A 21,675-nucleotide genomic window follows, 5' to 3' on the forward strand; every position below is an offset into this window, starting at 1 on the left:
CCAAAACAAAAGCTTCATGAATTACAAAGGTAAATTCATGGTGAGACTTTTATCAGAGTTTGGATCGTGGCAATTGGATCAAGTAGGTTTCAAACATTTGAATTCAATCATTGGCATCCTGATATGAGTTTTATTACTATTATTTTTATTAGTGTGTATTTTCTGTGGAGATAGTAAGCTACTTTTGTTTCTGACAGTGAAGTTTTAATTAATTGCTAATTTCAAATGTTCCAGGGAAAATAATGACCAAAACATAGCAATAGGTCTCATAAACAGAAATTATGACTGCTCCCATTTGGTCTGGCTCAATTCTTCTTCTCATGAAGATAGACCTGTAGATCTTGGATTGCAAAAGATTCCTCAAGGTCTCTTGCTGTTCTGCCTCCAATTTCTAGTCATATGTTAGGAAACTCAGACACTCTACAGAGCTCATGTCCATCAGGAATTTATAACACTAGTTGCTAATGTAACTTTTCCTTCTTCCTGCTGCATACATTGTGTTGGATAATAAAAGAGTCACTCGTCATGTCCCTGTGTTTGAAGATCTGAGACGTGTTCAGGCTGGTCCTGATGGTCCTGGGGTCAACTACACTCCACCAAGATCTAAATATTTTCTTGCCTGGGGAGCTGAGTCATTCACTTCCGGTCAGTACTACTGGGAGATGGATGTGGCAGGCTGTTGCAACTGGGCCATTGGATTTTGTAATCATTCTTGGACAAGAGACAGTGACATGGTTCTTGACGCAGAGGGAATTTTCCTACTTCTTTGTATCAGAGAGAACAATCAATGCAATTTCTTTACCGCCTCCCCACTATCACTTCAATGTGTCAGAAAGACTCTAGGCCATGTTGGGGTGTTCCTGGATTATGACGGTGGTGTCATGAACTTTGTGAATGTGGGCCATAGTTCTCTCATTTGTAGTTTCCTCTCCTGCTCCTTCTCTTCTCCTCTCAAACCTTTTCTATGCTCTATACCCATGATCAAGGGCACTTTAGAAATTTGAAAACAGGTATCAGAAATGTCAACAAGTGGCATCACTAATTTGTGTCTGTATGATTTTCTGTAATTTCACCTTCGGTTATGAAATGTATTGATTTATTTTTAAAGGATTGATACGTTAACTGTATAAATTTGTATAAATATTTAAATAAAAATGATATATCCTGGATACTGTACTTATTCATACTGTACAGTATCTATCCATTGTACAATGTCTATAAGACATTCTGGAGAAGGTGATGGCACCCCACTCTAGTACTTTTGCCTGGAATATCCTATGGATGGAGGAGCCTGGTGGGCTGCAGTCCATGGGGTCACGAAGAGTCGAACACAATTGAGTGACTTCACTTTCACTTTTCACTTTCATGCATTGGAGAAGGAAATGGAAACCCACTCCAGTGTTCTTGGCTAGAGAATCTCAGGGACGGGGGAGCCTGGTGGGCTGCCGTCTACGGGGTCACACAGAGTCAGACACCACTGAAGTGACTTACCAGCAGCAGCAGCAGAAGACATTGAATCATGTGGTTTAAATGCAGTGATCTTTATGGTATATAACTTTTAGTTTAATAGAATTGTTACTTAAAAAGTAAGAAAGGCAAAGATTATATTCTATTAAATACTCCATAAAAAACTTTTATTAAAAGAAAATTAATAAATTAATGCATAGAGCATGGTTATGCCATTTTGTAAACATACAATCATTATGTTACATTAAGTAACAATGTGCAGGTATCCTGTGGCCTCACATGAGGTTAAGGACAGCAATATCCCCAGAGAAGTAGTTTCAATAAATGGTCCCAGAAATGGGCAATTCATGGAGACCTAAGGCAAAGGAAAAGCTTCAGAGGGGAGGAGAAGGGGGAAGGAAGGAAATTATATATGAGGGAACTCCTGAAAACGTCATAGAAGCTCACAGCTCCATTGTCATAATCCAGAAACACACCAATCCTACCCAGAGGCCTTTTCACATACTGAATTGAGGGTCAAGCATTGGTGAAGAGACTATAATGATCATTCACATTCATAGAAAAGAAAAGAAATATTTCTTCAGAATCAATGCTGTTAGTGGTATCACTTGTCAAGATGTTTTTACAGACCCCCGGATTCCAGCTGGAGGAGTGCATCACATCCGCCTCCCAGTAATGCCTGCCAGACGTGAAGGCCCAAGCTCCCCAGGCCATGAAACTCTCCCCATCCCAGGGCTGTCTGGACATGCCATGGTCATTATCTCCAAACATCAGACTTGTATTATCCTCAGAAAGGCTCACATTATGAAGGGTCATTTTCTGGCTCAGAACGTTATCCACTGCAGAGAGAACAAAATTCAGGTTAGCAACTGGGATTTCCATGTCATGAGAGAGAGAATCTCTCTACTCAATCAATTCTTTCATTTTCCTTCCTCCAAGGAAACAAAAAAACAAAGAGCAGATGAAGTTCAGACTGGTTTCTGTGAAGAATAATTATTAGTAGTATCTACAGCATATCCACACCCTAAAATCAACTAGCAAAAGAAAAAAGAAAAGACATATATGGAGAACTATGTGAAATCTGATTTAATGTCATTCTCCTGATACTTTGCCTCAGGACTAACCTAAATATTATTTTTTTCTTTTGTTTAGAAATCATTTCTTATTTCCTTTGTGTTTAATACCCTGAAACATGTGGATGACATGTTACTAGCATATAGACATTTATTGCGGTATATTCTGTACCAATTATTTTCAAAGGTCCAAAGTTTGATGAAAAGGCATAAATGAATACTTTGGGAGCTTCTGAAAGTATGTTCTGGCTAACCATGTTCACATATCCTTCAGTTGTTTTGAGATTGATCCAGTAGCAATACAATTATTCTAGCTAATCTTGTCGATTTTTCCTGATAATAAATATTATTTGACAATGCAGTTTTTTTATAAATGCAGTTATAAAATAGAGCACATTAGAACCCAGCAAGGACATATTTAACATTCAAGAGTAAAATAACTGAGTAAAGAAAATATTGATTGATATTTTGATTGATCGATATTCACAAAACTAAATTCTATTTCTTTATAACCACATGAGCAACCTGGTTGCTCTCTTCTTGCTCTGCTTATGACATATATATGTCTGGCTTTAAATTGTCAGTAAATTATAGGTTGCAAAGTTCAACTGCAATCTTATGAACATAGGCAGCAATATGTAGCAACTTTGTAAACTTATGTACTAACTTGATGTCAGAAAATGTAAAATAACAGAAGAAAGTTCCTTCCTAGGAAGCTCTCATGAAATGCAGTCCTGATCACAACAGGGCTGACCCTCACCTCTGAAGCTGTTCAGCGTGTCTAGAATTCCAGTGACAGGCCAGCAAGTGAGCTCTGGGTTCACTGACTGAGGGTTCTGAATCTCTACCAAGTCAGTCCTGTAACAAATGACATTGATACATGTCAAGACCAAAGGCTAATCATATGAACATTAAAAAAAAAAGATTTTATTCTAGGATATGTTTTCAGAATTCTATTTTTTGGTCAACTGCATATGTATTATATTTTACACACTTACATATAAAAGTGTTACTATATTCTTTTCTAAATGTAAGCTATATCAAATTGTAACTTCCTCATTCTTCCAAGACATGATTTCAGTTTGCAAATCATTGAACTTCATTCCCTTCCTCTATTCCATCTCAGATAATGCAAAGATCCTGGGCAGTTTACAGAGACCAGAAAATTCAGGAAATTCCTTTGAGACTTGAGATAGCAAGTAGTCATCAAGGATACATTCTATTAATACAAGGAAGAGTTCACTAAGTGAGACAGCTTTGCTCTCGTCAGCTCAGCAAGGGACTCCAATTCAAGCCTGGCTTCTCTGGTCCTGGAAACCTAATATCCCAGAGAACACCAGGAAGCCCTCCCTCTGAGGTCCTGCCTACAGGAGGACTTGCAATGATGGAGCAGGCTGAGTCACTGCTACTGCTCGGAACAAAATCACAGCCCTTTTTCCCATTCTTAGGGAATCTCCTCCTTTACTCTCTTATTCATCTTCCAACTCACTATGCCAGGTGCTTCCTTTTTGATAGCTTAGAAAATTCCCTTCACTAAAGTTTGTGAGCTTCCCAGACGGTGCTAGTGGTAAAGAACCCCCCTGCCAATGCAGGAGACCTGAAACACGGGTTTGGTCCCTGGTGTCACTGGGTCTTAGTTGTGGCACATGGGCTCCAGAGCAGGCAAGGTCAGCAGCTGCAGCATGCAGCTTTAGTTGCTCTGGGGCAAGTGGGATCCTATTTCCCTGACCAAACATTGAACTTGCCTTCACCTGCAGTGCAGGGCAGATTCTTAACCACTGAACCACCAGAGACATCCTAAAATAAAATTATACAGTAGATATTTTAAACCTCAATTGAATTTTTTATGAATCTATAAATCAATTTCCTCTCTTTTGTTGACATCATCCCTAGCATTTTATGTCTATTATGTTATATATTTATCTTTTATACTACTATGTTTCCACTATCCAATGCAGTATGCAGAATATAAGTATTAGGTGGATCAATGAAAAATGCCTGAACTAAAGAATTCATATAAACAAGTATTATTCCGCTATTGATAAAGTTTTCTAAAATGTAGCTAAACGAATAGACTGAGCTCAACACTTCACATTTAGTAAGGAAAGTAAATGGGCTTCACTGAATAACAAAGTAATTAGAAGAGACCATTTGAGCATAGGTTAGAAAATGCTGTTCAGTGGTGTAATCCTATCTCCTTTTGTAATGATATGGTGGAAAGAGTGCCCTTAGAAGTCACTGGGATCCAAATAGAACTGCCATACGACCCAGCAATCCCACTGCTGGGCATATACACGGAGGAAACCAGAATTGAAAGAGGCACGTGTACCCCGATGTTCATTGCAGCACTGTTTACAGTAGCCAGGACATGGAAGGAACCTAGATGTCCATCGACAGATGAATGGATGAGAAAGCTGTGGTACATATACACAATGGAATATTACTCAGCTATTAAAAAGAATGCATTTGAATCAGTTATAATGAGGTGGATGAAACTGGAGCTTATTATACAGTGTGAAGTAAGTCAGAAAGAAAAACACCAATACAGTATATTAAGGCATATATATGGAATTTAGAAAGATGGTAATGATGACCCTATATGTGAGACAGCAAAAGATACACAGATGTAAAGAACAGACTTTTGGACTCTGTGGGAGAAGGCAAGGGTGGGATGATTTGAGAGAATAACATTGAATCATGTATATTATCATATGTGAAATAGATTGCCAGTCCAAGTTTGATGCATGAGACAGGGCACTCAGGGCTGGTGCACTGGGATGACCCTTATGGATGGGATGGGGAGAGAAGTGGGAGGGGGGTTCAGGAGGGGGGTTCAGGATGGGGGACACATGTACACCCATGGCTGTTATTGTAAGGCAAAAACCACCACAATGTTATAAAGTCATTAGCCTCCAATTAAAATAAATCAATTAATTAAAAAAAAAGAAGTCACTGGAATCTAAAAAGCAGGAAACCATATCTGAATACCATATGTTTGGAAATGTAATAAAAATATACAGTTCTATATTGCTGACCGTAAAATATTCCTTCCTTGCATAGTAGTCTCTAAATATGATGGAGTAATGGTGAAGAAGTTGTCAAATGAATGTTCTGTTTCGTAACACCAACTAATCATATTCCCACTTCCAATAATCTATTGCCAATCCTGACCCAGTTCTAAGCTCCTCTCCCATAAAGCTAATCACACCTTGGTGATTAATATACCCTGAGGCTATCAATTTTTGAATTTTTTGTAAGTGAAATCACATATCATATACTCTTCTTTGTGTAGTTTCTTTTCTTTAAAATTATGTTGGTGAGATTCATACACTTGGTTGCATGCAGCATTTTTATTATTTTGTTTCATAATAGTTCATTCTATGAATATACCACAGTTGACTCTCTCTACTACTGAAGAACATGTTCATTTGCAATTGGGTGAGCATAAATACTGCTATCATGAAGACGTTATACATATCTTTTTATTGAAAGAGAAGTGATACCCGGTGTGTAACTAGGAGTGAAATAGTTGACTCGTAAAGCATATACTTAACATTTTTCCAAAGAGACTACATCAACTTTCATACTTTTAAGTAATCAGTGATTTCTTTGTTTCCTCTATTTTTTTGATAACACATGTCATTATCTGTCTTAATTTTTTGGTCATTTCATGTTTTTTGTGGTTTTATTAATTTTAAAAAATTTAAAAAATAACTTTATTTTTTGGCTTTGCTGGGTCTGTGTTGCTTCTGGGTCTTCCTTGCCGCAGGGCGCTTTTCTCTAATTGTGGTGGGGGGACAACTCTCAAATTGCAGTGCAGGGGCTTCTCATTTCTGTGGATCCTCTTGTTGTGGAGCATGGTCTCAAGGGCATGTGGGCTTCAGTAGTTGCAGCTCATGGGCTCTAGAGTGGGGGCTCAATAGTTGTTGCAAAAGGGCTTAGTTGCTCCACAGTATATGGAATCTTCCTGGATCAGGGAGCAAACGTTGTCTCTTGCATTGACAGACAGAAGTGGTTTTAGCTTGAAATGACCTGATGACAATTTCAGTGGAACAACTTTTCATAGGTTTATCAGACATGTGGATACCCCTTTTTGGTGAAACTCTTCCTCAAATCATCCTTCCTTGCATTTTTCTACCAAGTTGACTTTTTTTTTTCATTGACTTTTGGCTCTCTTTCTGTCTCCTTTATAGAGTCATTTATTGGATGGAGATGTGGCAAATGTCTACTCTCATTATTGCTTTGCATTTTCAATGGTGTCTTGATACAAAGGATTATGAATCTTAATGCATTCCAATTTATTTCTTTGTTTAGTGACTTGAGAAAATTTAGGAAAACTAGTAAGGAAAATTTTCTCTGAAAATATAAACTCCTATACTTTTCCGAGAACTTCATTTTTCTTTATTATTCTTTATTATTTTTTTTAATTCTTTTTACACAGTAATAATTGCAGGGAAGTGGAACTATTTTATGCCATGATATAAACTTTAAGATTTGTTTTTGTCTACATTTATAACCATTTACAACTCTCTTTTCCTCCTGTAACTTGCAAATTTTTAGATAACATTGATATAGAACAAATATTTACTCATATTGTTTGACACTACAAAGAAAATACAATACCAGTGATCAAAATTACCCTCAAAATGGATTGTTAAACTTGAGCTTGATGGTGAAGTAGGATGTAATTGGGAGAAAATAAAAAGAAAAACTTCCAGAAAACATAAATTTGTTTGGGAAGAAAAAATATGCCTTTTTTTGGTATTGGATATTAATCTGCATTAAACCATCAATGATTTTTTTAACTTATTTGTAGTTGAGAAATTAATATGAGAAGCACTGTGTATATTCTCTACCTTTATAGCATATGATCTTTCATAATTAATACATACATTTCAAATACATATCATTTACATTAACACTATACTTAATATTAAACTGTTTTCACTACATTAGAGAGAACCTAAAGGTAATCAGATATCATCTATTTGATTCATTCAAGAGTGCACAGGTGAAGGGGTTTCTCAGATTTGAGCAATCTCCTGACAGTCACCCTTACTCCTGAATTTGTTCCAGGTCAAATACGACTATAGCAGAAGAAAGGTCTGAGAGTTGGAGAAAAGAGTGAGAGGGTTGCTATGTATAAGGGATCTTTGGGCAACGTTAGCAAAGCTCACACTGCTGCTTTATAATCCATGAATGCTTCACTGAGGGAAATAGATCTTGTCACCTTTGAATTAAAGTGGGAGTGTTGGAAAAGGATTACAATGAATGTTCTCCTTAACACCAGGAAGGAGGAATCCACTCTTTTAACCTATCATGTCCGCTTCCAGGAGACTGCCCTGAACTCCTGATCCAGAATGTTCATGAACTGACATTTGTTCTGTGTCCTTAGCTTTGAACGTGTCATCCTAACCTGGAGGTACCAGAGGTGACACTGGAGCTGTTATGTGACTGACACCATGTGATTGTGAGAGTTATGAAGGTTTGGTTTACAGACCACAAATGAATCAACTTTTAGTAAAATATCACATTGATTCTATACTATAAAATATTGTTCTCATCATCATTTTGTTAGTGCTTAATTTGCTCTTAGCCATAATTACTTAACAAAATAAAAGAATTTAAATATGTTACAAATGATTTTCAAGCTAGAAACATAATTTTGGAAAATGATTGAAGGTGATGGTAGAGGGAAGATATTGATGTCTATATTAAATAAAATAGAAGTGAGCAGTCCTTATATAATTAGATGTGCTCTTTGTGGTTGATTGGACTTCCCTGGTGGCTCAGCTGGTAAAGAATCCGCCTGCAAAGCAGGAGACCTGGATTCGATCCCTGGGTCAGGAAGATCCCCTGAAGAAGGGAATGGCAACCCACTCCAGTATCTTTGCCTGGGAAATCCCATGGACAGAGGAGCCTGGCGGGCTACAGTCCATGGGATCACAGAGCCAGGCATGGCTGAGTGACGAACACTTCCACTTTTGTTGTTGTTTAGTCACTAAGCTGAGTCCAATTCTTTGTGACCCTATGGACTGTAGCCTGCCAGGCTCCTTTGTTCATGGGATTTCCCAGGCAAGCATCCACTGGAATGGGTTGCCATTTCTTTCTCCAGGTGATCTTCCCTACCCAGGGATTAAACTCCCAACTCCTGCATTGGCAGGTGGAATCTTTACCACTGAGCCACCAAGGAAGAAGATGTGCCCTACAGATATTTAAAAAATGCAAATTAGGACCATGAGGAATATCTTCTGTTTAGAGATGTGGGTTAGTGAATTACAATGTGATTCATAGGGATGCTGAGGTCATTTGAAGGAGCCATGCAAAACACACTTAGCATCACAACACACAGAGGGTGACTGATACAGGAGCCAAGATGAAGAAGTGAAAGCAATAATAAGAATGAGGCGGGAGAGGCAGAACAGTCAGTCACAGAAGTTAATGGGCCAGGACAGTGTACAGACTCCAGGTGCGCATCCTAGTCCTTCCCTTCCCTGGCTGTGAGCCAGTGTTCCCAATTTCTCTGTCCTGTCTCCCTGAAACTCTCACTGCCAGTTCCCAGAAAAATGACAGCTACCTTAATCCAGGGGCAGAAAATAAATCCCTGTTTGTATTTTTCCTTTCTGGATCAATAGGAGGAGACATCTGGTACCCTTACCCTGGAGACTGAAGCTATCCGTTACTATCCTTCTTAGTGTTAGCATGGGGTTTGAAAATGTCTAATCTGAGTGTTATATACAATATATAACCTACCACAGGGAATTGTTAAGTTTGATGACTCTGACAGGAGTAGACACGGTAGATCACTGGAAATACTTGTGGTCACAGACATATCTGGGTCCTTCGTATCACATATTCAACAGAAAAGTATTAAAGCCTAGTAAGAACTGGGTGTATGGTCCACAATAAGGAATAAGAAACCCTGGGCCCCCATGGAAGGGGACTAACACCCCAAAAAGATGTCCTTTTCATTAGAGGGGACTGGAATGCAAAAGTAGGAAGTCAAGAAACACCTGGAGTAACAGGCAAATTTGGCCTTGGAATGCAGAAAGAAGCAGGGCAAAGACTGAGTTTTGCCAAGAAAATGCACTGGTCATAGCAAACACCCTCTTCCAAAAACACAAGAGAAGACTCTACACATGGACATCAACAGATGGTCAACAACAAAATCAGATTGATTATATTCTTTGCAGCCAACGATGGAGAAGCTCTATACAGTCAACAAAAACAAGACCAGGAGCTGACTGTGGCTCAGAACATGAACTTCTTATTGCCAAATTCAGACTCAAATTGAAGAAAGCAGGGAAAACCGCTAGACCATTCAGGTATGACCTAAATCAAATCCCTTATGATTATACAGTGGAAGTGAGAAATAGATTTAAGGGCCTAGATCTGATAGATAGAGTGCCTGATGAACTATGGACTGAGGTTCGTGACATTGTACAGGAAACAGGGATCAAGACAATCCCCATGGAAAAGAAATGCAAAAAAGCAAAATGGCTGTCTGGGGAGGGCTTACAAATAGCTGTGAGAAGAAGAGAGGCAAAAAGCAAAGGAGAAAAGGAAAGATATAAGCATCTGAATGCAGACTTCCAGAGAATAGCAAGAAGAGATAAGAAAGCCTTCTTCAGTGATCAATGCAAAGAAATAGAGGAAAACAACAGAATGGGAAAGACTAGAGATCTCTTCAAGAAAATTAGAGATACCAAGGGAACATTTCATGCAATGATGGGCTCGATAAAGGACAGAAGTGGTCTAGACCTAACAGAAGCAGAAGATATTAAGAAGAGGTGGCAAGAATACACAGAAGAACTGTACAAAAAAATCTTCACGACCAAGATAATCACGATGGTGTGATCACTCACCTCGAGCCAGAATTCCTGGAATGTGAAGTCAAGTGGGCCTTGGAAAACATCGCTATGAACAAAGCTAGTGGAGGTGATGGAATTCCAGTAGAGCGATTTCAAATCCTGAAAGATGATACTGTCTAAGTGCTGCACTCAATATGCCAGCTAATTTGGAAAACTCAGCAGTGGCCACAGGACTGGAAAAGGTCAGTGTTCATTCCAATTCCAAAGGCAATGCCAAAGAATGCTCAAACTACCGCACAATTGCACTCATCTCACATGCTAGTAAAGTAATGCTCAAAATTCTCCAAGCCAGGCTTCAGCAATACGTGAACCATGAACTTCCTGATATTTAAGCTGGCTTTAGAAAAGGCAGAGGAACCAGAGATCAAATTGCCAACATCTGCTGGATCATGGAAAAAGCAAGAGAGTTCCAGAAAAACATCTATTTCTGCTTTAGTGACTATGCCAAAGCCTTTGAGTGCGTGGATCACAATAAACTGTGGAAAATTCTGAAAGAGATGGGAATACCAGACAACCTGACTTTCCTCTTGAGAAATCTATATGCAGGTCAGGAAGCAACAATTAGTACTGGAAATGAAACAACAGACTGGTTCCAAATAGGAAAAGGAGTACATCAAGGCTGTATATTGTCACCCTGCTTATTTAACTTATATGCAGAGTACATCATGAGAAACGCTGGACTGGGAGAAACACAAGCTGCAATCAAGATTGCGGGAGAAATATTAATAACCTCAGATATGCAGATGACACCACCCTTATGGCAGAAAATGAAGAGGAACTAAAAAGTCTCTTGATGAAAGTGAAAGTGGAGAGTGAAAAAGTTGGCCCAAAGATCAACATTCAGAAAACAAAGATCATGGCATCCGGTCCCATCACTCCATGGGAAATAGATGGCGAAACAGTGGAAACAGTGTCAGACTTTATTTTTTGGGCTCTAAAATCATTGCAGATGGTGACTGCAGCCATGAAATTAAAAGACGCTTACTCCTTGGAAGAAAAGTTATGATCAACCTAGATAGCATATTCATAAGCAGAGACATTACTCTGCTGACTAAGGTCCGTCTAGTCAAGGCTATGGTTTTTCCATTGGTCATGTATGGATGTGAGAGTTGGACTGTGAAGAAGGCTGAGCACCTAGGAATTGATGCTTTTGAACTGTGGTGTTGGAGAAGACTCTTGAGAGTCCCTTGGACTGCACGGAGATCCAATCAGTCCATTCTGAAGGAGATCAGCCCTGGGATTTCTTTGGAAGGAATGATGCTGAAGCTGAAACTCCAGTATTGTGGCCACCTCAAGCGAAGAGTTGACTCATTGGAAAAGACTCTGATGCTGGGAGGGATTGGGGGCAGGAGGAGAAGGGGATGACAGAGGAAAAGATGGCTGGATGGCATCATGGACTCGATGGACATGAGTTTGAGTGAACTCCAGGAGTTGGTGATGGACAGGGATCCCTGGTGTGCTGCGATTCATGGGGTCGCAAAGAGTTGGACACGACTGAGCGACCAAACTGAACTGAATATATATATTTATATATGCATTTTTTTTCTGTAATGATTTCTTAGAATAATTTGTTATTGCCAAGCCAGGACAAAGTGACTTATGGATGGTTCCTTAGAGGGAGTGACCTCAGGGACTGGAGACGGTGTGTGAAAGAGAGGAATATGAAACGCTACAGAACTGACCTTCAGGAACAGCTGGAGGTAGCCCCGCACATGGCAAAGAAGTATCTAAGGAGACGGGGCTGTGGGTCTGCAGGTTTCTGGGGCCGAGGAGCAGAGAAGGCCTCTCAGAGCCACATTCTCCCAAGATGGGAGGGCAAGGTGCAATCCTCACAGAGGTCTGGCCCGAGGACTCTGCTAGGAACTCTAGAGCCACTTCATGAACAATAAGTACCAAGTCCTATTATATTTTGAAAAGTACTTTCTTTCCTCTGGACACTTCCTAAATATGAAGTGGAAAACTTGCTCTTTTGATGGTATATGGTTGGGAAGATCCCCTGGAGGAGAGTATGGCATCTCACTCCAGTATCCTTGCCTGGAGAATCCTGTGGACAGAAGAGATTGGTGGGCTACAGTCCATGGGTCACAAAGATTCAGACACAACTGAGTGACTAAGCACACATGCTGTTAGTTTCCCTGGATTTTTATTTTCTACTTCTTTGTATCAGAGAGAATGATCAGTGCAGTTTCTTTACAGCCTCCCCACTATCACCTCAATATGTCAGAAAGACTCTAGGCCATGTGGGGCTGTTTCTGGTTTATGATGGTGGTGTCCTGAGATTTGTGAATGTGGCCAGATTGCCCTCATTTGTAGTTTTCTCTCCTGCTTCTTCTCTTCTCCTCTCAAACCTTTTCTGTGCTCTGGATACCCGTGATCAAGGGCACTTAAGAAATTTGAAAATAGGTATCAGAAATGTCGATAACTGGCATCACTAGTTTGTGTCTGTATGATTTTCTATAATTTCACCTTCCTTTATGAAATGCATTGATTTATGTTTTAAAGGGTGGATAAGTTGGCTTAAAGGTCAACATTCAGAAAACAAAGATCATGGCACCCAGTCCCATCACTTCATGGGAAATAGATGGGGAAACAGTGGAAACTGTGTCAAACTTTATGTTTTGGGCTCCAAAATCACTGCAGATGGTGACTGCAGCCATCAAATTAAGACACTCCTTGGAAGAAAATTTATGACCAACCTAGATAGCATATTCAAAAACAGAGACATTACTTTGCCAACTAAGGTCCATCTAGTAGAGGCTATGGTTTTTCCAGTAGTCATGTATGAATGTGAGAATTGGACCATGAAGAAGGCTGAGCACCGAAGAACTGATGCTTTTGAACTGTGGTGTTGGAGAAGACACTTGAGAACCCCTTGGACTGCAAGGAGATCCAACCAGTCCATTCTGAAGGAGATCAGCCCTGGGATTTTTTGGAAGGAATGATACTAAAGCTGAAACTCCAGTACTTTGGCCACTTCATGCAAAGAGTTGACTCATTGGAAAAGACTCTGATGCTGGGAGGGATTGGGGGCAGGAGGAGAAGGGGATGACAGAGGATGAGATGGCTGGATGGCATCACTGACTCGATGAACATGAATCTGAGTGAACTCCGGATGATGGTGATGGATAGAGACGCGTGGCATGCTGTGATTCATGGGGTCGCAGAGTCGGACACGACTGAGCGACTGAACTGACTGACTGATGTTAACTGTATAAACTTGTATAAATTTTTGAATAAAAATGATATATCTTGGATACTGTATGCTCATTACTCTACATCTTGTCTGCTCCTTTGATTTCTAAGGTAACCTGATGTCAAAAAACACCTTGCTCTGTTTACCCAGCTTAGTGGGATAAGGCAGAATTGAAGTTCTCTTTACCCTGCTGTACATATTACTTCATCAAGTCTCAGTTTGAAAATCTCTTTTTCATGATGTTATTTATAAAGCTTCTGAACTAGATGACAGCATCTTGTTGGGTTGACTCAGAGCATCTTACATATTTCTTTGTAAAATTCGCAACCTAATATTGGTCATCCCATCTAGTTTCCCCTCTGTTAGAAGGTTTGTGTCTGTAACATGTACAGATAAATCCTAAATAAGTAACATAAACCTACCTTCTTGAAATAAATCTGTTTTAAAAAGTTAATAGGTGTACAACCTCAAAACAAAAAGATGTTTCACTAATATTAAAATGCTTATTATTTGTGCAGTTCAGTCTCTCATTCGTGTCTGACTCTTTGCGATCCCGTGAACCGCATGCCAGGCCTCCCTGTCCATCACCAACTGCGGAGTCTAGCCAAACCCATGTCCATTGAGTAAGTGATGCCATCCAACTATCTCATCCTCTGTCATCCCCTTCTCCTCCTTCCCTCAATCTTTCCCAGCATCAGGGTCTTTTCAAATGTTTTCTGCATCAGGTGGCCGAGTATTGGAGTTTCAGCTTCAGCATCAGTCCTTCCAATGAACACCCAGGACTGATTTCCTTTAGGATGGACTGGCTGGATCTCCTTCCAGTCCATGGGACTCTCAAGAATCTTCTCCAACACCACAGTTCAAAAGCATCAGTTCTTTGATGCTAAGCTTTCTTTATAGTCCAACTCTCACATCCATACATGACTACTGGAAAAACCATAGCCTTGACTAGATGGGCCTGTGTTGACAAAGTAATGTCTCTGCTTTTTAATATGCTATCTAGGTTGGTCATAACTTTCCTTCCAAGGAGTAAGCATCTTTTAATTTCATGGTTGCAATCACCATCTGTAGTGATTTTGGAGCCGAGAAAAATAAAGTCTGACACTGTTTCCACTATGTTCCCCATCTATCTGCCATTAAGTGATGGGACCAGATGCCATGATCTTAGTTATCTGAATGTTGAGCTTTAAGCCAACTTTTTAACTCACCTCTTTCACTTTCATCAAGAGGCTCTTTAGTTCCTCTTCACTTTCTGCCATAAGGGTGGTGTCATCGGCATATCTGAGGTTATTGATATTTCTCCCAGCAATCTTGATTCCAGCTTGTGCTTCCTCCAGCCCAGCATTTCTCATGATGTACTCTGCATAGAAGTTAAATAAGCAGGGTGACAATATACAGCCTTGATGTACTCCTTTTCCTATTGGAACCAGTCTGTTGTTCCATGTCCACTTCTAACTGTTGCCTCCTGACCTGCATACAGGTTTCTCAAGAGACTGGTCAGGTGGTCTGGTATTCCCATCTCCTTCAGAATTTTCCACAGTTTTTTGTGATCCACTCAGTCAAAGGCTTTGGCATAATCAATAAAGCAGAAATGGATGTTTTTCTGGAACTCTCTTGCTTTTTCCATGATCCAACAGATGTTGGCAATTTGATCTCTGGTTCCTCTACTTTTTCTAAAACCAGCTTGAACATTCAGAAGTTCATGGTTCACATATTGCTGAAGCCTAACTTGAAGAATTTTGAGCATTACTTTTACTAGCATGTGAGATGAGGGCAATTGTGGGGCAGGCCTGGTGTGCTGCAGTCCATGGGGTTGAAAAGAGTTGGGCACAATGAGCGACTGAACTGAACTGATGCTGAAGTTGAAGCTCCAATACTTTGGCCATCTCATGCAAAGAGTCAACTCTGGAAAAGACCCTGATGCTGGGAAAGATTGAAGGCAAAAGGGGAATGAAGCAGGAGAGAACGAGATGGTTAGATAGCATCACTGACTCAACGGACATGAATTTGAGCAAATTCTGGGAGATAGTGGAGGACAGAGCAGCCTGGTGTGCTACAGTCCATGGGGTTGCCAAGAATTGGACACAACTTAGTGAATGAACAACAACAACATGTCATGGACAGTCTGGTAATCAGGCAGTTAACTTCTTCTGTCAAGTGGGAATTTTAGTTTCTACAAAACTGCTCAAAGCATATGGCTCAGAATATTGTTTATAGTCTTTGAAGAGGAACTAAAGGCCCTTGACTTTGCTTAATGACTAAACTATTATTATTTCATCTTGTTTCATTGTTTTTCCTGTTTCTAGATTTTCTCACTTCTTTGATTAAATTTATTTTTTGACTAAAGTTTCTCTAGAGACAAAAGGTGGGCTAAGGACATTGGAGGCAGAAGGAGAAAGGAGCCTAGGGTCCTGCTCTGTTTCAGTAGCAGATGAGAGAGGCTAGTACCTCTTAGAGTCAGGCCAGTGGAAGCAGACAAGAAAAAAATTAGAAAGATACTCTAAGAATGATGCAAATTTATCTGGTGTTTGTGCATGAAAAAAGGTTTGATGAAACATTTTCAGGTGAATATGACTTCATGACTTCATTCATAAACACTATGATGAAACATAAAGAGAAGCTCTTTTTAATTTTTTTAATTTCTTTATTTTGATTGGAGGCTAATGACTTTACAATATTGTAGTGGTGAATGAGTCAGTGCTGCTCTCCATGTACCAGTCTGTGAACCCAGAATTCAATCCAAGAGCCATCACTGGACTGAGGGACAGGCTCAACCATTTCCAAGATAATGTAGCCCATTGGCGGAACCACACATCCCTGTCCTTCGGGCATGGTTTTGCATTGGCAATCTTAACCACTGTGTTCCGTTCAGTTCAGTCACTCTGATGCGCTTCCCTGGTAGCTCAAATGGTAAAGAATCTGCCTGCAATTCTGGAGACCTGGGTTCGATTCCTGGGTTGGGAAGATCCCCTGGAGGAGAGCATGGCAACCCACTCCACTATTCTTGCCTGGAGAATCCACATGGATAGAGGAGCTTGGCAGGCTACAGTCCCATGGGGTCTCAAAGAGTGGGACACAACTGATCGACTTAGCACAACAAACAGTAACTTGGATAAGGTTCTTCACATTTAAAAAGATTTCCCCTAAACATTTCTCAGTAATTAAATTTGTTACAATGAACAGTACAATTGATATGCGAATAAAAATAACTAGTATGCATAGCAATTTTTATGAACAAGAAAATAATACAAGTTGGTGACTGAAGGAAAACTATGTAGAGCCAGACCTGGAGGACAACTGGAAGAGGGGGAAACCAGACCTCCTACGTGACAGGGAGTGAAAGGCAGAAAATCACTAGAAGGGAATCTCTTCTAAGGAGATGCCTTTAAGTTTTACTTTTCAGGGTAAATTTTTCCAACTGCCATCTCATAATAATCCTGACAATGTGATCACCAGTTATATTGGTCTAAGAATAGTCACTTTCTCCCCCAACCCAAAGACGCAGTGGAGGTAACTCATATTACTAAGGACTTGCAGCGATGCACTTGCAGTCAGGACCTTCCTTGTGGCCTGAAAAGTAACCAGAGAGAAGTAGCCATGATCCCCCTTCCCCTTTATAATCTCAGAGTTTTTAGGAATTGTCTAGTGGGGTTAGATACCATTTCTTCAGCAGATATGCTGGTAGTGCCTGAATCTGATATTTTTTCCAGTCAGAACTGTCCAGGAAGTCTTTGTCTGTTTTTTGGTTTTTACTGTTTGTTTTTTTTTTAATCTAGGAAAATTCTACATGGAGTCACTGTATTATGTCAAAGACAACTGCCACTTTAGAACTGAGTTTTACTGGATTCTTCTCTTGTTTTCACAGTGCTAAGTTTCCTAAAATAACAAACTCACCAACTCCGATCACAGGCTGTTTGACAATGTGAGAAGTTGAAGGTGTAGACGTGACCATCAAGATGCATCTTTGCATCTGAAAGGTCTAACTATTTTGCTGTGGGAGCTACCAAGGGGAAAGCTGTCTAGAAAACATCACTGGGTGCAGAACGTAGTGGGTTCCTGGGACTGAGGTCCAGGTGTGGCACACAGACATTCAGTTTCTTACAGTGTCAAGGATGGCATTCTTCATATTCTTTGAACCATCCTTCACATGTTTTCTCCTTACACAGAGAAACTTCTGGGCAGGATTGGTGTGTTCCTTGATACTGAAGGTAGAGGTTTCACTTTCTCCAGTGTTGCCAAGTGTCCCCTTATACTCAGCTCAGTCATCCAGTTTCTGTGTCAGGCCTTATTTTTAAACTGGACACAGACTTTGAGGAATAAAACAGGGAACAATGCAATTAAAAGCCATGCTACTAAATAAATCTCTTTCTCTATATCATTTTCTTGAGAAATTCTATGTGAAATACTATAGGATGTTTTTGTTGGCTTATTTTTGTGAATATAAGATTCTGATAGGCAGCACAGTACAGTGCAGTTACAGAGGGTGATGGTCCTTCCCTGGCTGGAGTGGTCTCAGACCCCTCTGATCCTGTGTCCTATCCCATCCCTTGAATCAGGAGTGCAGGGAGTGGGCATGGAGAATGGAATTACAGGACCAGAGGTTCAGCAGGCTTGCACAGTGAGGCATAGCCAAAAATTAGGTAGAATATCAACTGAAATGTGGGGGAAATACTGGGAGCAGCTTTAGCAAAGGAGTCAGAGCCCTGGGTGTGGTGGGCGGGAAAGGGAGGGCAGAGATTCCAATCAGTCTTTCCCAGTATTCCTGGTCTCACCAGATACACACACACACACACACACACACACACACACGCACACAAATATACATACACATGCACACGCACACAGATCCCACTTGTGGATTCTTCTCCTGGTTGCACCGGAATCATGGAACGATGTGGTCCAGAATTTCTGCAGAGTTTATGCTTCTTAGGCCAAGGGAACCACAGAAAATTCTTGTAACCTATCTTGTGGCCAGAACTCTCAGCCTTGTCATCTGCCATTTGTCTGGTATCTAAGGACCCCACAGCCCAAACCGGAAGTCAGAGTACGTGGGATTTATTGAAAAGCTGCTGGGAGGATGACTGGAGTCAGCATGGCTGTCAGCAGCATTTGCAGATACTATGTAAATTATCAACTAAAAAGGATGGTAATCTGTATTGTTCTATTGTTATTATTTAGGTCTTGTAGAATAAAGCTGGGCTTCTCACATAGCTCAGTTGGTAAAGAACCCACCTGCAGTGCAAGAGACTACAGTTCAATTCCTGGGTCAGGAAGATTGGATGGAGAAAGGATAGGCTGCCCACTCCAGCATTCTCGGGCTTCCCTTGTGGCTCAGCTGGTAAAGTTAACCATTTTTTCTAGATACAGAATGAATGTTAACACTTTAGCTTTTACTCGGCATAAAAATTTAACTCCCTCAAGATGGCTTTGAATTTACCTATGAGAAAATTGACATTTGGTTGCTAACACGAGTTAATTCTGCATCCAGTGTGAGGGTTGTTGTTTAAAGAAAGAAATAACGAACAAAAATATATCACTGGATATATAAATATATATCACAGTGTTTATTTGTTATATTTTAAAATACAAAACATTTTGTTTCATTTACCTTTCTATTTTCTTCAGAAAATATGTAGCTACATGTTTAAGTCCATCTATGGAAAGACATTGAGTGACTCAAGGTTAAGTGTCATCATGTAGATCCTGGGCAGGTGAAGATCAAGTTCAACAGAAAGGTAGGCACCGTTCCTGGTCCCCCAGCCAGGTACCTGAGAGACCCTGGTTCCAACAATTCCAGCTCTAGGCTCAGTGGTAATGAAGAATGTCACCTCTCCTGGAGAAAAGCATGGAGAGGCCCACTTCTCTGAAGCCCCCTGGACAGAACACGGTAACAAGTAAGAGGAGCCAGAGGACTAGGGGTGCAGCTCTTTCAGCTGCAGGGTCTCAGACACCTGCTTCCAGGGCCTGGTGGCAGGAGAGACTTCCCTTTCCCCAAGGACTGGATCTCAAGGGGGTCTGAGGAAAAGCCTTCTGCTCCATTAGCTCTGGAAAATCCCCAGGAGTAGCCAAGGCCCAGGGACCAGGAGGAAGTTTAGGGATTAAAAATCGTGGTTCTCCAGGAGCTCAAAAATATCCCCAGGGTGGAGAAATCCCTGTGGTACCGAGGAATCCTGGCAGCTTCTGAAGGGACTGAACCCAGGAGGGAGGTGATCTCCTGTCTGCCCAAGGCCAATCTGCCCACAGTGGTGCTGGGCCCCAGTAGACTCGGCCCTGGACTCAAGGGGTGGCTGCCCACTGGGACCTTCCTTCAGGGCAGGAAGGAACCCTGCAGGCCTTTGAGGGGCTGACACCGGACTCTGTGTTCTCGTCCCTGCCTCCATGGACCCTGAATCTCTGACAATCCAATGTGGTTTTGTCCAGAGAGGGAGATTTTCCCTGAGGCCCCAACCTGGTTCGTGTACCTGGCACATCTGGTAAAGCAGGGGTGAGGCTCTGCTCAGCCCAGAGTCCCCCCTGGAGGATGTGCAGAAGGGGGCAGTGGGCTGCAGGGGTCCCGTAGCTACTCTTTACATTGAGTCTATGCCCCTCACCTCCAGGGCCTGCACTCCCAGGGGAACTGGGGAGCTCCACCCCTGGAGAGAGGAGGCAGAAGAACTAGGAAGGGCTCCAGGACTGAGAGGTCAAGAACTCCTGCCCTTCTCAAGAGAGAAGCTGCAGACAAGGAAAGGGAGACTGAGAAGCCTGAGAGGTGAGCCCCTGAACCCTGCTTTCCTCCTGCTGCTGCCCCGCACCTGTCCTTCCACAGTGAAGGGGTCAGAAGTGCAGGCTGGGCAGGTTCTGAGAAGGAAGGTCTAATGACGTAGAGCAGCTGGCTCTGGCAGCCAAAGAGGCAGAAATATCTCTGGGGCTGAGTTGCTAGATCCTTGGATTCAGTTCTATTTCTAGAGGAAAAGGACGAAGCTGACTGGCAGTGTGAGCAGTGCCTCACACTCTTCTCCATGAGTTTTTTCAATCAGAAGATATGTTTAGATTTGCCAGGAGAAAAGAAATCCACTTAACATTTTGTGGGTATGAATGAACTGTAAGCCAGTCACTTTACAAACACTAAATCTAATCTTAAATTAGATCTTAAACTACTGGAGTTTTATTCCCAGTTCCTGAATGGATAGGTGAGGCAATAAATGTAGATTTATTATTTTAACCAATGCCTTCTTCTTCCTTTAGAAAATTCAGAATTTAAGCCTATATTCATTTAGCATTTATAGTTTTTAAAAAAGGAGCTTTTTATTTTGTACTGTAGTACCAGTCCATCCTAAGGGAGATCAGTCCTGGGTGTTCACTGGAAGGACTGATATTGAAACTGAAACTCCAATACTCTGGCCACCTGATGCAAAGAACTGACTCATTTGAAAAGACCCTGGTGCTGGGAAAGTTCGAGGGCAGGAGAAGGGGACGACAGAGGATGAGATGGTTAGATGGCATCACCGACTCAATGGACATGGGTTTGAGTGGACTCCGGGAGTTGGTGATGGACAGGGAGGCCTGGCATGTTGAGGTTAATGGGGTCGCAAAGAGTCAGACACGACTGAACAACTAATCTGAACTGAGCAACTAATTTACAATTTTGGAGTAAACGTACAATGTAGTGAACAATGTACAGTGGTTCCTTGATGGTCTGGTGGTTAATAGTCGCCCTGCCAAGCCGGGGACAGGGTTCCGTTCCTGCTCTGGGAATATCCCACATGCCTCGGAGCAACTAAGCTCATGTGCCACAACTGCTGAGCCAGCACTCCAGAGCCTGTGCGCTGAAATAAGAGGAGTCACTGTAGTGAGAAGCCCAAGCACCACAGCAAAGAATAGCCCCCATTCATTGCAACTAGAGAAAGCAGGTTCACAGCAATGAAGCCAAAATAAATAAACCTTTAGGAAAAATAAAAATGCTGTGATAGTTTCAGGTGAAAAGCAAAAGGACTCAGCCATGCATATATATGCATCCATTCTCCTCCAAACCTCCCTCCCATTCAGTCAGCCACATAACAATTAAGCAGAGTTCCATGTGCTATATAGTAGG

At 41.2% G+C, this 21,675-nt stretch overlaps 1 pseudogene; it reads right to left on the reverse strand.

Moving 5' to 3' along the window:
* Window positions 1,813-21,675, reverse strand: part of LOC102190105 — a 92,977-nt pseudogene continuing 73,114 nt past the window's right edge.

The sequence above is a fragment of the Capra hircus genome, chromosome 29, assembly GCF_001704415.2.
Source record: "Capra hircus breed San Clemente chromosome 29, ASM170441v1, whole genome shotgun sequence".
NCBI classification, from domain to species: domain Eukaryota; kingdom Metazoa; phylum Chordata; class Mammalia; order Artiodactyla; family Bovidae; genus Capra; species Capra hircus.